Here is a 19,789-nt window from a genome sequence, read left to right as displayed (position 1 = left end):
TAAAACATAACTCCTTAAGACTCTCTTTGCTGGATGTTATAGTCAATACAGTCCACAATCACTTCATAGTTCTGAAGTCTCAAAAGTTCTGAAAAGATTTTTTTTTTTTTTGATGTTTCATGTCAAAAGTCATCTGGTGGCAGAAGTCTGACTTGAACTGATGTAAGGTTATCTATTGGCTTTATTAATCTACTTACTGTAGGTATTTACATCTTTTGCTGTACAAACATTAGTGTTTACTAACAGGGTGATATCTCGGACCTTGCTGGGGGTATTACGTAATATATAAAATATACACCATGATACCTTTCTAAAATCCAAAAGAATTCTGAATTCCAAAACACCCATGGTCCCATGGTTTCAGATAAGGTATTATGGATGGTACAATATTATTCCAAGAATTCTATTTTAAGGCATCCTATTTTTATCTTAACTTTCTTCCTGATACTCTTTCCTATACCACTCTGAGCATTTCAGCCCCCATATTTATCACTGAGTCCTGTAACTTCTTTCCAAATATCTTATGTAATTGCTGATTCACATCTATTCCTACTGCTACCATGTCATTCCTGATTATCCAACATATAAATTACCAGAAGCTTAACTCCCTGTCACCAAGGTCTTCCCACTCCAAGGTATCAAGTATAGTACATCAGATTAAGAAACATTCCTAATACATTCACTTTAAATATTTCACTCCTTTGCATGAGAACTTAAGACTTGGATAGATGCAATCTAAGAGGTTAAAAGTAGTGGTTTTGGGATTATAGAAGAGTTTTGGTAACCATTTACAATCTTAGATTTATCTATGGTTGTAAGCTAAGATCTCCCCCCTTCCCCCCCCGCAACTTACTGAAATTTAAAAATCTTCTAAATTCAACTGCACTTATTATTCTGTAATCAAAACAAAACAAACACAAAAAGAACTGCAATTGGAGACTTAAATAGATACTTGCATACGAATGCTCACATGAGGAGTTTTAGTTGACGTGATAAGCAAGAGAGTATCCTAGTAGATGAAGTGTACACTTCAGTGGCATTAATTTCATTCCCAGGGTTGTACTCCCATTGCCACCTTCTAAATGTTTTATCACCCAAAACAGAAACTCTACACCCATTTAGCAGTAACTCGCCAAAACCCCCTGCTCCCAGCCCCTGGTGACCTCTGATCTACTTTCTGTCTTATTCTAGATATTTCCTGTAAATGGAATCTAACAATATTTGTTCCTTTGTGACTGGCTTATTTCACTCAACATGATGTCTTTATGGTTTATCCATGTTGTAGCATGTATCAGCATGGTTGAATAATAGTCCCTTGAGTGTATGAACCACTACACATTTACCTGTTGATAGATACTTGAGTTGTTTGTATCTTTTGGTTTTTGTGAGTAATGGTTTAAGGCCATTTCCAATTAGGTTCCAATGGGATAAAGGTTCTGAGCCCACCATCCTTTTTTTTTTTTTGGTATCATGGACTCCTTTAACAGTTGGAAAAACTACGGATGCCCTCTCAGAACGGTTTTAAATGTGTAAAATACATGATTACAAAGAAAATCAATTATATGAAATAAAGTTACCAATTAAAAAAAAATCCTTTTTTTGTGATAAATTAAAATACATGCTTCTTTATTAATACCTAACACAATAAAATCTAGCAGGGGTCTAATAACAACCATAATTTTAAAGTAGTAATATGCATAAATTATTTTTGGATATATCCACCACTGTAATGTAATATGAAAATATCTGTGATTTATCAATTAGTAAGAAGCCAGAGGTACCGCTAATACTACTGTGGCTTACTGCTTAAAGTCATAACAATTAGAAGGAAATGCTGAATTCCAGCTAGAAGTTAGTGAAATAAAGACGTAATTTTTTTCTTGTCCAAATGCAGGGACCCCTCTGAATTCTATCCTCAGATCCTTTCGGGATCATGGACCATAGGTTAAAATGCTCTGCTAAATATCTATTTTTATTTCCCACTACTTCCTACACCCATAGAAATCCAGTCAGGCATGTATGAACATGTTCAACCCTGAGTTCTTTCCTTACTAAGTTACTGCCCTTGCAGAGAATGTCATTTCTCCACCTTGAAGTTTATCAAAATTAATTACCTCTTGAAAATCAATTCAAGTTTCACCTCCTTCTTGAAGCCTTTTTCTACTGCTTCAGCCCACAAAGAACTGCCTGTTCCTAGAACTCCTAATGTACCTGGGGGAAGGTGAGGGGTGTCATCAATGCTCTACGATTCAATTTTTAATTGTTCACTTATAGTTCCACTGTGTGTCTCTTCACCTGAGATATAAGATCCTAGGGGACAGAGGCTACATGCTTGCATATATAACACTCCTATATACAACAGGCAGCTCAATAAACTGTTTTCAGTAAATCAATAAGTCATGTATCAGAAGATCATTTATATGGCAACTTTCATTAACAAAAAGTATTTCAAGAGAAGGCCAAAAATGCCACTAAGCAGCTAAAACAGACATTAAGCTTACAGTTAACTCAGTCAGACCCCAGGTATTCCTATTATATTAAAAACCCAGAAGCGTATTTACTAGGCAGCAATGAATTCCATGTGATAAATCAGGAAAGGAATGCTAAAGCAAGCATAAAAACAATGATTCTTCATAAAAATATTTGCTTACACCTATTAGCACTGTTCTAGGTTCCCAGGATTCAGTAGTAAAAACACAAAAAATGCCTCACACAGCAACAGTGTCAGACCTTGGACTAGAACCTGGGGCCTCTGACTCCCATTCGTAAGGTAAAACTGTTTCCATCTGCCAGAAAGGGTTAAGTTTGCATGGGTTCCTTATTTTAGAAGGTAGCAAATCATATAAACATTATAAAGAAATAGACTTGGAGCTTTATTAAAGGGGTAAGCTTCAATTATTTAGGAAATTATCTTATGTAGAATATTTATTACCCAATGATACTAGATGAGTAAGGTGTTAACTCCACTCTTTGATTAATATTTTAATCACAAATAATTCCTAAAGTTCTGTGTTTTTTTTTTTCAAAAAGCTATGCCAAGTTGCCTCCTTTATTTCATGTAAAAATATAAAAACCAATATTCTGGAGGTGAGGTGAAGTGGACAATGATGGTAAATATTATTCTAAGTAACATGTTTCATTGGGGAGAAGGGACCAAAAGAGGAGAATAATGGCAGTGCGGGAAGGAATAAAGACTTGTTCCCCATATTTCAATCTCTACTGTTGATGACGATGAAAAAGAAATGACTTTTCCTAAAGAGAACTTCTTAAACTAACAGCAACTAGAATTGAGAGAGAAGTGGGGGGGGGGGGGAGGAGAAACCAGAACACAGTAAATTAATAGACTGACACTGCCACACTAGCAACCTAACGTCTGCATGTCTGAAACTAAACTCAATGCTTCCCACCCAATAATGTATTTTCTATATTAATTCTTAATAGTTTGATTCTGAAGCTAGAAACCTCAGGTCTTCAGTTCTTCCCCACTTACAATATATGGCAAATTTCCACTGATCACCTCCACAAAAATCTTTTGCATTCATCCTTCCTGTATTTCTACCCACAATGTTCAGGCATCTGTTCATCTGTTACCTGGATAATCACAGTAACAGTAACACATGATGGCTTATTCCACCCTCAGTCTTTCTATGCTATATTTCACAGTGGTAACAAACTCACTAGCTTTCTAAAACATGAGCTGGATCAGGACATTTTCCTCCCCAGAAGATATAACAGACTTTTTCAGTGATACTGTAACAAGTTTCAGCAGAAGGTGGTGACAGTCACCGACCTAGGGAATAATAGAAAAGCGGCCAGGCAGAAAGGAGACGCGAGGACCATGCACTCACAACAAAGAAGTCAGAAAAGCTAGATAAAATGCAGGAAAGAATGGCCTCAAGAAATAAATGGGAAAAAAAAAAAGTTTTAACTTTACTGTACAATTAAAAGATTATTTCAGTAATAGTTTAATCATAATAAATTTCCTATTAATGGCTGTTTTAGTTCCCCAGCTGCTAAAACAAACACCATACAATGGACTGGCTTAAACAACGGGAATTTATTGGCTCACGGTTTTGAGGTTAGGAGAACTCCAAAATCCAGGCATTAGCAAGGCGAAGCCTTCTCCCCAAAGACAGTGGCACTCCAGGGCTGGCAGCCAGCAATCCTAGGTCCTTGGCTTTTCTGTCACATGGCAATGCATATTTGGTGGCATCTTCTCCTTTCTCTTCTAGGTTCCACTGACTTCCAGCTTCTGGCTGCTCCCTGTGGCTTTTTCTCCTGACTTCCAGTAATCCAAAGTAAAACCCAACCCAGATTAAGCCACACTTTAACTGAAGTAACCTCATCCAAAAGGTCCCATTTACAGTGGGTTCGCATCCACAGGAGTGGAATCAGATTAAGAACATGTTTTCCTGAGGTACATAACTCCAAGCCACCACAACAGCTAACATTCATTAGGCATTTATTACGAGCTGGGCCACTGGTCAAGTGATTTACCAAGGATACGCTCGCTCCTTTAATGCTCCCAATAACCATGCAAGGTAGGTACCACTGTATCAGACTCAGTTCATGATATACTGTTCTCTCTTCCACTAGAACAGGAATTATCTTACATAGCACTCCTCCCTTATTCCTCACGATGCCTAGAACAGAGCACTAAGCAATTCATATTCTTACTATGCTGATTTCAACAATACCAGAGAGAAGTATTTTTCCTATAAGTTTTATTAATTTGTCATGAACTGAAATGAACAAATGAAGAGATGTATATATGTCTGTATAAACAGGTGTACACACACACAATGGATCTGGAAATATGTTAGTACTAAGGCTTTAAAAAATATTCCCCTTGCATTTAAATTTGTATTAGAATAGTAAAGGCTGGGGGTATTTTCGTCTTGTAAAGCTCAAAGAAAAAAAGGTATATGAAAATGTTTTTTTAAGTATAATTATTACTGAAGAAAAACTTGGCCTATACCTCCACCATCTGCCTGGAAATGGGGAGAAGGACTAGGCAGAAGGTAGATGAACATTCCTTTCTTTTAAAATGTGGACAGGAAATTTCCTATGAGACATGCTACTATGGACTAAATTCTAAACCCAGCCTATCATCTGCAATGCATGTGACATTGGATGCTAAAAGTCTGGGCCAAAGTTTAGATGAATTTGAGTAAACCCATTACCACTAGGAGAAAAAGAAAACAAAAAGCACAACGTGTGTGTCACTGACTTTGGATAGGTAATGGTGCATTAGCGTACAACTCAGAAAAGACATTTGACCATAACCGTTAGACTCTAAAATCTCAAAAAGTCACTTAGTTCCAAAGGCAAGCAAATCCACTAGCTTTAGCAGACCTTTAGCATAGTGGGCGTTTGTTCATTCATTCATTTATTCACAAATACTGAGAGCTCAAAAGCCAAGGCATTGTACTAACGCAGGAAAAAAACTTACATTTAGTGGGAGAAACTAAAAGGTAAATGGATCATTTATGTGGCAAATCCTGCAATAGGGATGAATACAACATAGTTCTAGAAATACATGATTTATCAATAAATATTAATATAAAAATAAATATTAATCAAATAAATTTATTAGAGCTAATTAGTTCCAACAGTAAAAGAGTGGTGCTTCAAAAATATATTGCAGAATACCTTAATATGAAATATATATATCTGAACGGAACTTAAAAGATCTCTTTTAAACAATTCTCTATAACCGAGGCTCACCCTCTCCCTTTGTAAATTTATTTCTGCCTCTAAGTCAGAAATCTAAGTCTCTCCTTGCTAGATACTTTGCATTCCAGTTTTTAATTTTTCTTTTTGATCTGCCTCTCTGGCTGGCTATTTTAACTAGAAGAGAATGTTGGCATAGAAAGCCATTCAGGCACTTAATAGTATCAATCCCTTTCACAATACTTATAAAGTTATTCCATTTTATAAAGAGTTAGGACAAAACTCTGAAAATTAGTAAGACACCTATGTCTATATCACTATTACAGTCATCTCCCTATCAAGTAAACATAATTAAATATGTATTATAGTAAAAATATATCCCCTAAATCGCCTCCCAATCATGTAATTTCTTGTGTACTTAATGCCAGATACACAACAATCTGTTAATAAATACTACCTAGCCAAGTTTTCATAAAGCTCTTCACATGCTAGAAAAACCTGGCTTGTTGCTAATAAACCTATATTAAGTACAGTAAAGAGAAAGAGGTTACAGGAACAGTTTAACAAATACCGCTACAACTGCCTATAAACAAACTCAAATGAATACTCCCAAATATATATTTCTAGCCTGAATTCCATTTCACATATTGAATTGCCTATTTGATCGCTCCAGTTTTATGTCTTACTAGGTATTTCAAAGTTAACACACCCAGAAGCAAACTCTTCATTACCCAGTCCAGTCCTAACTTGCCACTTAACTACTATTTCCCAACTCACTCAACAGCAACTCCATATGTACAATTGCTTGGGCCAAAAATCTTCCTTCACTTCTCTTTCATGCCTCAGATTCAATTCATCAGCAATTTTTGCCAACACAAGGTTTGAAACATATCCAAATTCTGACCTCTTCTCACCCTTCTCTGTGACCACCCTGGCCCAAGTCACCATCAACTCTCCTCTGGATTACCACAATAACTGCTGGTATGGTCTCTGTGTTTCCGCCTCGGCATCACTCCCATAGTTTATTCCACACAGAGGAGCCAGAATGAGCCTTTAAAAGGAATGTTACCATCGGTTATTATTAGATAACAGTCTAAAGAAAAGCCACATGTTCCTATCAAATGACGCAGAAAAAGCCTTTGACAATATTCAATACTGACTTCTGATAAAACAAAACAAAACAAAACAAAGCAAAACAAACAAAAAAAAACTCTTAGCAAACTAGGAATAGAAAGGAAACTTCCTCAACTTGTAAATGGTATCTCCAAAAAACCTGCAGATAACTTCCCAAAACTGGTAAGTGAATTTAGCAAGGTCACAGGATAGACAGTCAACCCACAGGATAAACCATATTACTAAACACTGGCAATGAACTGGAAACTAAAATTTAAAACATAACACCATCACCAAAACAACCCTGTAAAAGAAGAACAAGGTTGGAGGACTCATACTTCCCAATTTCAAAACTTACTACAAAGCTACAGTAATCAAAACAGTGTGGTACTGGCATAAAGACAGACATGTAGATCAATGGAATAAAGAGTCCAGAAATAAACCTACAGATCCATGGCCAACTGATTTTGACAAAGGTGCCAAACCACTCAAAGGGGAAAAGAACAGTCTCTCCAACAAATGGTACTGGGAGGACTGGATTTCTATGGGCAAAAGAATGAAGCCTACCTTACATCAAATGTAAAAAGTAACTCAAAATGGATCATCAACTTAAATAAAAGAGCTGAAACTATAAAACTCTTAAAAGAATACATACAGAAAAATCTTCAGGACCTTGGATTTGACACTAGATACTTAGATGTGACACCAAAAGCACAAGCACACACACAAAAAAGACAAGATTTCATTATAATTAAAAACTTATGTGAACTGAAGGACTTTATCAACAGTGAAAAGACAACCTACAGAATGGGAGAAAACATTTGAAAACCATATATCAGAGAAGGGTTTAATATTCAGCCTATGTAAAGAGCTCCTACAGTTTGACAACCCAAAGATAACTCAATTAACAAATGGGCAAAGGACTTAAATAGACATTTCTCCAAAGAAGATACACAAATGGTCAATTAGCACATGAAAAGATGCTCAACATCATTAGTCATTAGGGAAATTGAAATCAAAACCACAATAAGATACCGTTTCACACCTACTGAAATAGCTACTATTAAAAAAACGGAAAATAACAAGTGTTGGAGAAGATGTGGAGAAATAGAAAACCTTGTATATATTCCATGGGAATGTAAAATGGCGCAACTGCTGTGGAAGACCGTTTGGCAGTTTCTCAAAAAGTAAAGCACAGAATTACCATTTGGCCTGACAATCCCACTTCTAGGTATATACCCAAAAGTTATGAAAGCAGTGACTTAAACACATATTTGCACACCAATGTTCACAACAGCATTATTCACAATGGCAACAGATGGAAGCAACCCAAGCATCCATCAGCAGATAAATGGATAAATAAAATGTGGTCTATACATACAACGAAATCATTATTCAGCCGTAAAAAGAAAGCTCTGGTACATGCAACAACACGGATAAACCTTGAAGACATCATGTTGACTGAAATAAGCCAGACACCAAAGGATGAATACTGTATGACCTCACTGATGTGAAATAATTAGAATAAGCAAACTCAAAGTCAAAATCCAGATTACAGGTTACCACAGGATGAGGTATGGGGGGTAGGGAATGGGGAGTTAATGCTTAAATTGCACAGAATTTCTATTTGGGCCGATTGTCAAGTTTTATTAATAGTTGGTGATGGTAGCCCAACATTGTGAATGTAATTAGCAGCACAGAATTATAAATTTGAAAGTGGTTAAAAGAGGAAATTTTAGGTTGTATATATGTTACTGGAATAAAAATTAAAAGGAAAAACACAGGATTGTATAACCCTGTGACTTCTACTGTAAACGATGGATTATAGTTAATAGTACAATTATAAAAATGTTCTTTTAGGAATTGGAACAAATGTACCACACTAATGCAAGGTGTTAATAATAGGGTGGTATACCAGAACTCTGCATGATTTTTCTGTAAACCTACAACTTCTCTACTAAAAAAAATTCAAATAAAATTTTAGAAACCACGAGATAGTACTTTACACCCACTAGGATGGCTATTATTTAAAAAAACAAAAAACAAAAAAACAGAAAATAACAAATGTATACAAGGAAGTAGAGAAATTGGAACCCACATTAATTGCTGGTGGGGATGTAAAACAGTGCAGCTGCCGCAGAAAACATTTTGGCAGTTCCTCAAAAAGTTAAACGTGGAATTACCATACAACCCAGCAATTCCACTCCCCGGTAAGTGAAAACAGGAACTCAAACAGATACGTGTACACCAATGTTCACAGCAGCATTATTCACAACAGCCAAAAGGTGCAACCTATGTGGCTATCAACAGATGAATGGAAATACAAATATGATACACAGGCAAATTCACAGAGACAGACAGAAAGTAGATTAGAGGTCACCAGGGGTGAGGAGAAGAGGGGAATGAGGAATTACTGCTTAACTGGTACAGAGTTTCACTTTAGGTAATGGATGGTGGTGATGGTTGCACAACATTGTAAACGTACTTAATGCCACTGAATTGTGCACTAAAATTAGGCAAGGAACTATATCACAATTTGTGTTCAATGGATTAAAACAGAGCACATAATATATTCTGAATCTTTTTAGAAAGCAACAGTTTTCTTGCCTGTGTTGCTATCTTTTCCGTAATTACCTTCCAATGATGATCTAGCACCAATAAAAACCTATGATCAGGAAATGCTAGTATAAAATAAAGGAACAGTAAAGAGAGAATAATTCATAGAATGTTAAGAATATGGAATAAATATTTATATATTAGGCTTTATACCACAGATATTTATTATTAATTTTTAAAGGGAGGTTTCTTCAGTTTAAATTTTTATGCAATCTATGATTAGTTTTGCTGCATGTAAGACAAACTCGGTTGCAAAAGGCAAAAAAGCAATATAACTCGCTGACCTAATAATTACTGGCATTAAGTGACCCATCTGAAAGGATTTCAAAATCTGTTAATTAGGTTTACAGAATAATGGTATTTGATCAAAACAGAAATGAAACTTTTATATATACACATAGAAATAATCCTATACACTACAAGTTGATTTTGCCAACAGCAAAACTATCTAGCCATAAAAAGAAGACTGAAGAGACCAATAGGTACTTTACAATTCTTTCTGCAATAACATGTCATTTATCAATGGCTAGAACCACTTGTGCATCTACTTGTGCATCCAGATTTATTTTACAGACTGCATGTGTGTAAGACTTACAAGATCATTTTTTACCTCTAGGATTAGAAATATCATACAGGCACTCTGAAATGTTCTAAAACATACTTAATAAAAGGCTGGAAGTTTTTTTTTTTCCCTTTACTATTTCAACAGTAATGACAGCAACTGGATTTATATTTCAGTAGTAAGTTATCTGTATTACTACAGTACCAGGAAGAAAACTAAAGTTTACTAAGTGAACAATTAAGAACTGGTATAATTAATGTGTTAGAATATTATCATTTATACCAACAATACTATTTCTAGAGCAAACTATTCTACAACATAAGTCTGGTTGTGCTCAATGGATTAAGACAGTATCTTTAGGAAAAAATCAAAGCAACAGATAATCGCAGTTAATCAAGTAATAAGTATAGGGAAAGTTATCACTATTTCCCTGTTGAATGTGAAATATATAGAAAAGAGTATTAACAAAATAAATGTGAAATATTAGTTAGCAATTTGAAACAAAAAGTATAGGGTCATTTTATACAGATTATTTTTGGTACCAATTATATAGTAGTATATTTAATTTCATATTTAAGGTGAAGTCAAAATCTGAGACATTCTAATTTTCTAACACTTCCCTACAAAAGAAGTAAATTATGGGTTGTGCGCTAATTTCAAATTGAAAATACAAGTTTTTTCACAGGAATGGACGAGAGAAATGTTCATTTTGTGCATGTGTGTGTTTTAAATAAGGGTGATGTTTTATTGATTTCATCCTTGGTCTGAAGAGTTACAGTGAATTAAACTGTATAAATACTATTTCCCTTATATTCTACTACTTGTTGAGGAAAAATGAAGTTGAATAGGGACCTTGAAAGAAAAATCTAACACAGCAAAACTCCAAATGTAAAATTACTTTCAATCATTTAAGCTACATAAGTAATGTTGTAACTAGAACAATTCAGCCTGTTCTACATGAAAGATCAAATAATTTTTTACTAAACTTTGCTAAATAGCTGATCAAAACGAAACTAATATAAAAAGTCATAGGGAAGAAAAGCTGCCTTAAAAAGCACAGGATATGATAAGACATATTTTACACTTCGACTGCTATTTATCGATGCCTACTAGGTTCCAGTAGGTACTGTGCTAGGCAACGTAAGGAGAGAGCTAGAGAATATAACAGATACAGATAAGCAGTTAAAAGTACCACACAAGGTAGGTATTACTACATGAATTCTTCTGAAGAAAGCCCAAGACTTGGAGTTTGAGGGATTAGCCACACAGCTATTACCGACAAGAGCTTAGTTTTGGATTTGGGCTCATCTGACTTTGAAGCCTAGGCCTTTTCTTATTATACCACACTGACTTCCAAGAGGGTGAAACTAAGATATTTAATTAAAGATGTGAGAGAAGGGGAGAACTAAAAGTCTTCAAGTTAACAAGAAGACCAACTCAAAATCAAAAGTACTATTCTCCTCAGTTCCTGAGAATTAAAACCAGGTAAACTCCCTTCTACCTCTATCTTCCCTGTTCATATCAGAGTTATTGCTTGTGTTGGCTTCTGTGACTAAACAAAACTTGCCTGGTGTGAGAACCATGCCCTAGAAGGTCAAGGTGCTGATGTCAAGTTTTCATTTGCATTGGCAAGTATTTCTCTCTCAGTGATGGGGAATGGAAAAGCATTCCAATGAGTGCCCACTAGTGCTGTACTGATGAAACAAGCAGTATCTTTGGCCTGACTGGCTGGTTGGCTGGCACACTGACAGGAAGATCAATTCTGCTAAACTAAAAAGGTTAACATCAAGATATGAAAGGTCAAAAGAAAGTTTCATGTATCTAAATGTCAGAGTAAAACTTAAAACTAAACCTTAAAATAGCAGTAATTATTTAATTATTCAGATTAAAGTACCATTAAATAAACCAAGGAATAAGGAGGATTTACTTACCAGTAATTACTCTTTCACACAACACTTCCTTTAATGGATTAATTCTATTTCCAACACTCAGCATTCACTTTATTTCCACCAAAATCTCTAAGTCCCACATTTCTTTACTCTTGCCTTTACAGCCCCCCCCCCCCCAAAAAAAAACACATTCTCTCTCCTTCTCTCCCTTTTCTCTTTGCAGAACCTTTCCAATCTCTGCTTTATTATTTGGCTTCTGTGACTTGTAATCCAGAGCACTGGTACTAGGCCTGTTTTTGTTTTTCTCCTTAAATGAAAACAAGAATGCCATTTTCTTTAACAAGGCAATTAAAATACCACAAATTCTTACACTGCCCTTTTGTATGTTGTACCTGTTTGTGAATAAATTGGACTTCCTTTCTGAAGTCTCTCAAGCTGCCACTGTGTAGTAATAGTCCTTTACAGTGGTAGATTTTCACTATTGTTCAAAACAAGCAAACAAAAACCACAGAGTATCAAAAGATCAACTGAACATATATTTGTCTCATTTCCAAAATAGTACTGTGTCATACCAAATTTGAATATAAAGCAAAGAAGTTTGTTCCTATATATCTTTGTGGGGAATTTTTTTTTTCAAATCCAACAAACATTCTGTGTAAATGACTAACAGGACTTGAAAGAAGACTTACAACTTTAGGAAAGCTAGAACTATTATTTGCTAGGCAGAGGAAAACTCACCATAGAACAGGAAAAAGTAGATACGTGCTAAGATTTAAACATCTGAAAAGTGATTACTGTCAAGGTGGATGGAGGTAGGGGATGTTTCCCCTTTTCTATGAAAATACCGATATTCCCCACATCACAGGAATATAAGTAAGTGACTGGGCCATTTAATTTATAATGGCAGTACAAACTTACATACAGCTTCACTGAAACTGCCTTAAAGGGATAAGATAAACTTGCCCTTTAATGATTACTTATAATAATGCACTGAATTTTTTTCACCTGTGCTTTTAATAATTGCTTTATCACTTTTTCATTTTGATGTTGACAGCTTAATAGTGTCCATGGGTTAATGATCACTAATATGGCAGCAAACGATTTCTTTCCTTCTTTTCAATTTCTAGAATTTTTTTGGTCTTTTTTTTTTTTTTTAAATAGCACCTCAGAAAACTCTGCATGATATCCTAGTCTGTGCTTAAAACTAGAGCTTCAAAGACTGAAGTCCAGTGCAGCCATCTTTCAAGCTCAGAAGGATGCTTACTACAAGGATTTGTGAGACACCCAATAGCTACCACTAAACCATTCCACATTTAACATGTAGTACTTCTTGAGCTCCTAACTACAGGCAAGGCACTGAGAAGATATAGTGAAGAAGTAAAGGCATGGTTTGCCTTTGAGATGCTCAGTTGAGGGATCTCCCAGTCTAAAAATGAGGAATGACTATTGCAATATGAATGGTTATACCACTCTTCCCTCAAAACACTTATTCATGATTTGCATCTTCCTTTATTTTTTTAATAGTTTTCCTTAATCCTTGAAAGTTCTCTGAATCACACTTACCACACAATAAAAGTTCTCTGAATTACTCTTATCACACAATAAAGTAATAAATAATGAGAAAACTGACCGTTAATCAAACACTTAACTATATGCCAGCACTGTTCTGTTTTACATGTATTCATGTGAACTGGAAACTTACACAGTATTTGTTGCCTGCTTGTCAAAAAAATCGAGATCCAGCTTATCCACCTATCTGACGAGACAGGTAACAACATTCCTTCACCAGAAAAAGTAAGACTGTCTTAATATTACATTGACTAGATAACATGTATGAACTCCCCAGAAGTTATTAGTGAATAGTTTACAGTTGTGTTTTAATTAACCTTAAACTGACAAGACTGCTTTAGCTGTTCAAATGAAATATATGTTAAACAATGTACCACACAGTGCTATGAAGTTTTGGAATGGTCACTAATTTTAGCTGTTTGTTTTACAGAGAACTCCAGAAAGGCAATAAACAAACACAAAAGCTGCAATTTACTAAGCCCCTAATATATATCAATTTACGTAAAATGTATAACTCAATCATCAAACAATCTTGTAGACATTATTCTCATTTTACAGAGAAGAATAATGAATTGGCCCCCAATCACAAAGCTAGTAAGGGACAAAGTCAGGATTCAAAACTAGGATAGTAGGTTCCAAACTTTTCTATTGAGTCACAAAACAGCTTTCTAAAGTACTAACAATAGGAAATCTCTATTAAATGAAACACTGTAACTTTGAAGTACAACCATAATGGAGCTTTACGAATTATACTCTTAATCGAAGAAAAATTTCAGTTTTCGCTTTTTGAAATCAAGGACACCCATTATGTAGTCTTAAAAGATCAAGTATATAATGTCCATCTGCCAATCCCTTTTCCTGCTTTATTTTTCTCCACTGTACTCCCCCCCACCCAGACACACTACATTTTACTCATTTATACATGCCTTCCCCCACTAGAATGTAAACTATATGAGGGCAGAAATCTTCGTGTTATTCACAGCTGTATCTCTAGTATCTTGAAGAGTACTTGATAAATAGTGCATACTTAAATGCTCAATAAATATCTGTGAAATGAAAGCCTGGAACACAGCTGGCATTCTCTCTTTTCTTGACTGTGCAGGATAGCATTCCCTCAATACCAAATTTGAACTGAAATCAATGAACAGAATTTCTTATTAAAGGTTTACATTAAAAAGGTAAAAAGGTAAGGCAAAAATAGGCACATTCAGCAAAGCCTCTTTCATCTAGCATGATCAGGAGATAAGGCGATCCACATAAACTAAGTTTCAAATGAATGCACTTTTAGCGGACAGAACTTGATTCAATTTTCATAGGGATAATTTATTAACATCAATGTTCATGATTTTACTTTGAGGCAATTCTGACTTGGATCTCCTGAAGCAGTAACTTATCAGTTGACATTTCTTTTCTCACTGTGCTTCTTTTAACAATAGCTCATTCCTTTTCTAAGGATTAGGAAATTGGAAACGAAGCATATTTGGTAAAATGAGCCCATAAAAAAAAATCCAAGGGAAGCCTCTAAGTGAAAGGCCTAACTCCAGTGCAGGAGACTGTGACTATTATTCTGGCGCCTCTTTGCTAGAAGGCTGAATGTAAATAAAGAACTAATTACTAAAATCATGTAGTTTGAGGGATAGGATACACTGAAGAAATAGACAGCCATTCTTAATCTCTGACTCTGGTTATCAAGCTCACAGTCAAGGTTAGTAACTAGCTAAAAAGCATGTAAAAAGTACAGTACCGAGAGACTCCTAAGAATATTTACTCAAGTTTTTTTTGCCTTCTATTATGAGTAACCAAATACCCTTGATTTTTTTTAGGATCAGAATCATAAAAATAATACATCAAAATACTGTATTTTGAAGTGTGAACCAGAGACAAAGAAACCTTAAACATACAAAATTTAAATTCCATGCATTGTCAGTGTCTCCAAATCCTTACCATCATAATACAGATAGTTTTAAACAAGACGACATATATAGGTTGTTGGAGGCTGTCAAAAGATTCAGAGCAAATCTCAGTGCAGTTCAGCATGATCATTTTCCTGGGCTTAGCAGCCACTACTACCCACATCTCTGTATTCCAAGCTGCCTAAATCTGTTGATTTAATCCTCTACCAGCATCTTATCTCCTATCCTCTCCACCTTTAGTGTTTTGGCCCAATCTTTGTATAATTCCTGTTATCACTTCATAATCCTTTTATTTTAGAGTCCAAATCTTAGATGGATTAAATGAATATGACATGAGTGAAACAAAGGAAAAATGCTACTACTGTTCTCTACTGCGCCATGGGAACCTGGCCAGTAGAAATATAATCGAATTAAAATCTTTTTTGAGTTATCGTTTAATTCAAGAATGATATATACTGTAAAGATTACCAAGAAGTTTTTTCCCCCCAAACATCAGTAATAAGGCAAAATTCCCTTCAACATATTTTGATAATCATAAAAAAAATAAACTTGTAGTCTTCACTTGTTTTACTAAAAAAATGCTGTTTTAGAAAATTCAGACATTCCTCCAGAACTTTTCAGGCATGGAATTCATACAGTAAAATATTCTACATTATACCTATTTTTCAAGATGTAGTATGTTCATAGCTACATATGTGTATTTCCTTCTAAACAGAACTCTGTGAAAAAAATTTCCCTTATAGGGCTGCAACTCTTCAGAAGTAGACTAAACTTTTATTTCCCAGGAAGTAATGTGTTAACACTAAAGAAACAATACTCAATACTGACATGACTGCAGACCTGGGTAGTTAGTTCCTCCTTAACAATGCAGTTTTAAAATCTCATTTCATTAGATGTAACCACTGTAAAGTCTTACAACACCCTTAGCTGAAGGAAAACACTTCTTTCCACTTAAGAGAGGACAGAATATATTTCAATCAAATGGGACTGATTTACATTAGAATTTATTTCTCAGGAAACCTGTACCAGATGAGACTCAGATTATTTACCCCCCTCCTAACAAGTTACAAAAACACAGGTTCTACTATGAGGCAGTTCACTGTAGTTCAAAAATACTCTCCATGGCTGCATTTCATCCATGTCCTCTGAGGAGTACTTCGAAACGCAGGAAAAGTTACTCTGTGCACCCAACAGACAAATGAAATAATGGGGCATATTCAGCAGAGGATTTAGTAAACTAATCAACACATTCAACTTTCAGTTTGATTCTTTAAAGATTTAAAACTTAAGCACTCTCTATTAGAAACTGATTAGATTTAAGGGGGGAAAAACCCGAACAGAAGTTCTGAATCACTGGAATTTTTGTTGTATTTCCTGTTAACACAACGATAGGACGGTCATTCAACATATTCGCCCCATACAAGTTTTTTAAAAGCTACAAGATCCTTTTGAAACAACTCAGTCCTAATTTAGTCTGTAGCTCCTTTACCTGACAGTTCTTCCCAACGTTTCTAAATAAAGTGCTCAGCCCAAACCATGCTAAGATGAAAAGCAAATCATCCTTTATTAGAAAATGGAATGGTTTCAAAATTAAAAGTTTCAAATGGCCAAGGTTTAAAATCAACCACAATTTCACTAAAGAATTTTAAAAAAATTTTTAAAAGGCGTGCTACTCTACCAAGAGTGAGGTAAGCAATAGTAGTATAAAAATTGAAAGCAAAAAATTCTATTCCATGCCCACCAAATCTCTGGCCAAATCTAAAATTGCATAATGAGCAACATATTCTTTTGAGTGAGCTAAAACAGAAATTAATTCCTTTTATAAAATGTGAATCAACCTGACACTAAAACTTGACACTTTACTAACTTAAGTATAACAGACAAAATGGATGCAAAATTATACTGCCTTACTGTTGTTGCTCTGAATACGACCTTAGTTTTCAAGAACTTTCCAATGAAAACAGCCCTCACATTTAGAATCTGAATTTGGTGAACTACTGAAAAACCCCTGTGAAGATGCAAGTCCCCTCCACTCTCCTGGAAACCCCTCTTTTCAGAAACATTTGAAGAATTTCTCCACAACAATTAAGCCGATTTGAAGAATGGAAACCTAACATCTCAAATATACTATATATGGAATGAAACATGGCCAAACACATAAACACAAACACACACACGGTCTCTGACACTGTGGTATACAACGCTGCCTAAATAATCCCACATCAGCAACAGGAAAGTACACCTGTCACCTGTTCAGCACCACCAAGAGACCCTTTTCAGCCTCCCTGCCTCAACCACATTCTTCGGGTTTGAGGTCGATCAGACAGAAGACTAAAGACAGAAGACTAGAGTAGTCCTGCGAAATCTAAGGGGCTTGCTCCCCACTTCAAAGAAGGCTACAGAAAACTAAGACTGGAAAGGGAAACGTTCTCCCTCGGGCCCACTTAAACCCCTCGGTCTCCTCCAGTACACCGCCCCAAAGTCATCTTCATCCAGACCACGGCTCCCCAAACAGACCAACCCCTCACCCCCATCTCGCATACGCCTTAGGGGCGGGCGGGGACCTCGGTGCGGAGCCCTCCCCTCGCCGGCCCCCGCCCCGCGAGCCCCCCACCGAGTCCTCCCCTCCCCCTCCGCTCACTCCCCGGGGCCCAGGCCGGGCCAGAGCTCCCTACCCCCAACCGGTCTGAGAACCCGGGGGCCCCATCAGCCTTGAGGGCGAAGGAGGCGCAGACACCCGCAGGGGCCTCGCGCGTCCGCGGAGCCCCTTCCCCACAGGGGCTCGGACCTGCTTACCCTCGGCCGCCGGCGCCCCCTCCTCGGCCGCCGCTCCCACCAGGACCGCCGTCTCCGCCTCCAGGGCCGCCGCCAGCGCCGCCGCCGCCGCCGCCGCCCCCGGCCGGGGGGTCCTCGCCGCCCGCCCGCGCTGCCCACTCAGCCCCCGCCGCCGCCCGAGGCTGGAGGGTCGGCCCGGCCGCCGCGCTGCGATGCAGCAGCTCCAAGTGGACTGCTGGACCGCGCTGCTGCGCCCCGACCCTCGGCCCCCACCCCCCGGCACTCGCCTGCCCTCCCCCCACCCCCCGGCGCTCGCTCGCGCTCGCCGCCGCGCCGCCAGCCCCGTCCCGACCAAAATACGGCCGCAATATGGCGGCGCCGCAGCAAACACCGCGAGACCTCGCTGCCCGAGACTGCGCGGGGCAGGGCCGAGACTGCGTGGGGCGGGGCGCGGCCGCAGAGGACGGGAGGATGGGGTGGACGCTCAGAGGACCCAAGAAGGGCGGGGGTCCTAAGGCCCTGTGCGGTCCGCGCAGATTGCAAGGGGACAGGCTTTTCTCTTCGGTGGCTGGTAGGGGTTTGGGCTGAAAGGAGAGACCTCAAGCTCTGGTCTTAGGCGTGCATCGCGAGGACTCGCCCCAGCCAGAAGCGGGCGGGGGGCCTCGGCCAAGTTGCGGGGTCCCGGGGCCGCTGGCCTGGAGCGTCAGGGCAGGGGCCTCTGACCCGAGGGTTTAGGGGTACGGGGATCTAGCAAGGGCGCTTGGGGATGGGCGAGGGGATGGAGGTGGGGGCTCGGAGAGCATCGAGGTGAGGTCGCGAGCTAGAGGGATCCTGATGGAGTGCACGGGCCTGGGGCTTGGGACTCGGGAGCGTGCGCTGGGGATGTCCGAGGGGGCGGCGCGGGCCAGTCGGGGGGCTTCAGGCCGGGGGGATCAAGGAAAGGTGGTTCGGGGCGGGGGATTCGGGGCAAGGGGCTCGAGACGGGGTGGTGGGCTCGGCCCGGCCGGAGGGGAGCAGGTGGGAGACCTCTTGGAGCCCCGGGTTTGGGGAGTCGGCGTTGTCCGGAGGCCTCAGTATGCGCAATGTCCACACTTGAAAGTGTCGGGCCTCTTAGTTTTCTTGACGCTTAAGAAAAAATGATTTAAATCCTGCAAGGGCTTTGTTTCGATTTTATTTTAATTGCACGTTCCTAGAGGTCCTAGGAGTAGAGCCAAAGATACTGTAACTTTGGGGGAAAAGGGGAGACAAAGTTTTCTAGCTTCTTAAATATTTGTTTAATTTCCCCATCGAAAAAACGTGTTTAACACTTAGACATTTCTCACAATGTAAAATATTTACTTAACATTTCTAGCTCTTTCATGTTGTCCAAAACACTACGGCATTCTTCGGTCCCTGTCCAAAATGTCTAAATCCCTGCCAATTTCTTCTTTGAAACAATTCTGACACCCCAGAAAAATCCTTACGGACCATTTTTATTCTTCCATTTCTAATATAAGTGCTATAGCTACAGGGAGACCCTTTTTTTTCTTTAAAGCATCTTTTAAGAAGGGCAGACCTCTCTTCTCCAGGTTTCCCCACTTCCTTTGCCCTCATTCATTCTTTAAAAATACCTGACCTTTTGGGAATTAGCACCAATTAAAACTCTGTATGACTTCAAAAGTGCTTATAATTTACAATAT

The 19,789-nt window shown here is 38.1% G+C and overlaps 1 protein-coding gene across 2 annotated transcripts in view; it reads right to left on the bottom strand.

Annotated features, from left to right (window-relative positions):
- TAB2 (TGF-beta activated kinase 1 (MAP3K7) binding protein 2) overlaps positions 1 to 18,249 on the bottom strand; it is a 101,374-nt gene extending 83,125 nt beyond the window's left edge. Inside the window, exon 1 of one of the 2 annotated variants that reach the window (XM_037819217.1) lies at positions 18,132 to 18,249. The gene's annotated coding sequence lies outside the window, so the exon portion shown is untranslated. The remainder of the gene's footprint in view (positions 1 to 18,131) is intronic. The other variant, XM_037819222.1, reaches the window with a different exon arrangement.
- Positions 18,250 to 19,789: the final 1,540 nt, after the last annotated feature.

This window comes from Choloepus didactylus, chromosome 2, assembly GCF_015220235.1.
Source record: "Choloepus didactylus isolate mChoDid1 chromosome 2, mChoDid1.pri, whole genome shotgun sequence".
In the NCBI taxonomy this organism is placed as follows: domain Eukaryota; kingdom Metazoa; phylum Chordata; class Mammalia; order Pilosa; family Megalonychidae; genus Choloepus; species Choloepus didactylus.
This window is presented reverse-complemented; position numbering and strand designations above follow the sequence as displayed.